We start from the raw sequence: 3,302 nt of genomic DNA, 5'->3' as shown, positions 1-3,302 counted from the left end.
ACGTGGGAAGATTCGTCCGGACAAAAGCACGGCCTTCAGTCTGAGTGATCGCACATGTACTGCCTTGGGATGCAGTTAAATATCTAAAGCCATTCTATTTTGAAGGACAGCCCTTATTAAAGACATTCAGTATTTAAGAAGGCTATTTCTGCTTGACCATCCTTAAGGGCTTGTTGAGTAAATTTAGTCAGGGCTTCTGTATGTGATAATGACATCTTTCAACCCCAAAGAAGGAGCAAATATAGCCGCTTGGTGGCCATACCAGTGGAAGTGTGACTCCTTCCCTGCATCCAAGGGAAACTCAGCGTGCGGTGTTTTAGCCATCCAGGCAGTAGCCAAGCCCAGGAATTTGTCCCACGTAACCACTGAGTTCCATTAGGAGCCACCCGATAAATGCCTGTCTGTTCCAAATCAATCACATTGCTTAAGTATGATAGTATTTTTCAACCTTAAATGGGCAATTATAAAATAGTATATGGTTTAAGCATGACAAAGGTTTAAATGACAAGATATGAGGTCGGGAATACAGGCCTGGTCCGGAGTCTTGGGACAGCTGTCTACAGCAGACGCCGTCTTCTTCTCCTCCTGGTGTGGTCCTTTCCAACACGGCTGCAAACGGTCTTTTATTTGATGCCTCTTCTGATAAATAAATTGTCCAGGTTGTAGTCCATGATGCTTAAGGTCTGGGAGCTCTCTGTGAAAAGCATCGGCTACTAACCTTTCGTTTCTCTCTCTTTTACTCAAGTGTCTCAGTGAGACCTTGGCAGTAAGATATTTCCTTTAAGCAGAGTTGGTTCCTACACTTCCTTGTCTAATCGCACAGGCTGTCCTATTATTACTTCAAAAGGAGACAGCCGATGTTTTCCAAAAGGTGTAGATCTAAGATTAAGGAGCACCTACGGAAGAGCTTTAGGCTATGAGAGAGTAAATGCTTCTGAAAGCTTTGCCAATTGAGGTTTGTTTTTAAAGATTGGCACCTGAGCTAACAACTGTTACCAATCTTTTTTTTTCTTCTGCTTTTTCTCCGCAGATCCCCCCAGTACATAGCTGTAAATTTTAATTGTGGGTCCTTCTAGTTGTGGCACGCGGGATGCCACCTCAGCATGGCCTGACAAGCGGTGCCATGTCCGCGCCCAAGATCCGAACTGGCGAAACCCTGGGCCACCGAAGCGGAGCATGCGAACCCAACCACTCGCCACGGGGCCAGTCCCTGGAAGGAAATCTTTTACTGCGTTAGCACAGTTAATAGAAAGTGGCAGGCATTCTGGAGGCCGGACAGCACATCCAGCTTGATAACATCCTCGCTGATCGTTTAAGTAAGACCCATTTGTAAACCAAATTAAATAATAGAATGCAGTCATGGTCTTCTCATCTTGTGACGTTGAAAACAAGGTAGCAAGGTTAAAATAGTGAATAATATTTACCTCCACAATATAACCTAAGAAGCTTTATCATCATTTACTTGACAATGCTACCCCTGCAATTTAGCATCAAACAAGTCTAATTAGTATCCCTCCTTTATAGGAAGAGACAACAAATTTCTTTGAGAAGTCCCAGGGGCCCTCTGGAAATCCTCAAAGATGAAGGTCAAAATAAAGACTTCATTTAGGATATGAATTGTGAGGAGCCTGTCAAAAATATCAAAAGTTTTTAAAACACTTGGTCAAACAACATCAAGTGTCTGCTGACCTGGTTGCTGTGACGCAATGCTGAGTTATCCATTCAGACAAAGTGACCACAGAAACAGTCTGCGGCAAACGGAGCATTAAAACACTCAAAGCCTTAACACAGAGACCTCATGTTTTGAACATAGGAAATTGCTTTAATAAAACATAGATTTTCTGTCTTTTAGGTAAACTTACTCAAAAGTAAAGAAAAATCTTTTATAACCTCTTTATCAAGAGTAGACTGACAGTTCAAGAAAATTATCCCTTTTAAGAGAGAAAGCCAAATTCTAATTCTTGTACCAGCTTACCGTTTATATTACAACTCATTTACTTAATTAGATGCATTTCTGTCCTAGCCAACTTGACCATGTACAAAACTCCTCATGGTTTTCCTCCATCAGCCTCTGTCACTTCCTTTTTACATTCAGAATTTGTCCCATACCTTTCTTTCTCCTCCTAGTACTTTGGGACAAATTTATCTTTCTGACAAAACAAACAAAATATTTCCATTCTTTATATCTTCTTTACTAAAAATATGCATCTTTACGTCTTACTTTCTTGAATACAAATACATGTATTTTAAAATTTTTAGTAGCTTTAATCACATATCAGAATTTTTAATCCTTAGAAACCTTAGTTTCTAAGTAAAAACTAAGTAAGCAATTATAAACTTTCTTTTACATTAGCATTCTGTGGCTTGACAAATTTGTAAATACCTTTTATAATTTCTAAAAACGTTACTTCATAGTATAATCTTTTAATAAAATACAAGATATATTTACTAATAGCCCTAAACACCTTTTAGCTTTTCTGTAATAAGAAGCCAAGAGTAGATAAACTTATGTTTAATAATTAATGTCTAACTTTTTATCGTATTTAGAGATGATCTAGATATTTAATGAATTTTGATCAATTAAAATAACCTAGCAAAACTTCAAAGTTTCAAGTTACCAAAGGGATTTTGGAAGCTATTTTAAGCACATACACTATAACATGCAATTATTGTTAAAAGTTCACCCAACACTCAACTTTTTCACATCTATTTAGTTACTTGTTCCCAATAATTATTTAGATTGCCTACAAGGCTGCATGAGACATTAGACAAAACATCATTGTAAGTTATTATTTTTGTTAACCAGTTTTGTAATAGAGATAACATCAGCTTATCTGACCAAGAAACATAGAATAAAGGCCACATGTCTGCATTATTCCAATGCTGATAGCTTTGAGGACATGCCTATTTTAATCAAACCAACAAACTTAAATTTTCATTTACCAAAGATTATTTCATATCACATTAACTTGAAAGACATTTGGGTTAGCTGTATTTAGAAAAAGTTTTTGTAAGCACTTACCTTAAGTCAGTTGAACTGAACTCTTTAGAAATCACACCCTCCAGGGGCGGGCCCGGGGCCAAGTGCTTCAGTTTGTGTGCTCCACTTCAATGGCCTGGGGTTTTGCTGGTTCTCATCCTGGGTGCCGACATGGAACCGCTTGTCGTGCCACGTTGAGGCGGTGTCCCATGTGCCACAACTAGAAGGACCCACAACTGGAATATACACAACTATGTACTGGGGGGCTTTGAGGAGAAGAAGAAGGAAGAAAAAAAGAAAAGAAGATTGGCAACAGATGTTA

At 38.6% G+C, this 3,302-nt stretch overlaps 1 long non-coding RNA gene across 1 annotated transcript; it reads right to left on the bottom strand.

Annotated features, from left to right (window-relative positions):
• Positions 1-565: 565 nt before the first annotated feature.
• On the bottom strand, positions 566-3,133 carry LOC124234555 (uncharacterized). The gene is made up of 2 exons (XR_006887348.1): positions 3,023-3,133; positions 566-694 (listed from the first exon to the last, which is right to left on the bottom strand). It is a non-coding gene; the product is annotated as an uncharacterized LOC124234555 (long non-coding RNA).
• Between the last annotated feature and the right edge of the window lie 169 nt (positions 3,134-3,302).

Source organism: Equus quagga, unplaced genomic scaffold (assembly GCF_021613505.1).
Source record: "Equus quagga isolate Etosha38 unplaced genomic scaffold, UCLA_HA_Equagga_1.0 89263_RagTag, whole genome shotgun sequence".
Lineage (NCBI taxonomy): Eukaryota > Metazoa > Chordata > Mammalia > Perissodactyla > Equidae > Equus > Equus quagga.
Note: the sequence above shows the minus strand (reverse complement) of the source record. Positions and strands in the feature narration are given on the sequence as shown.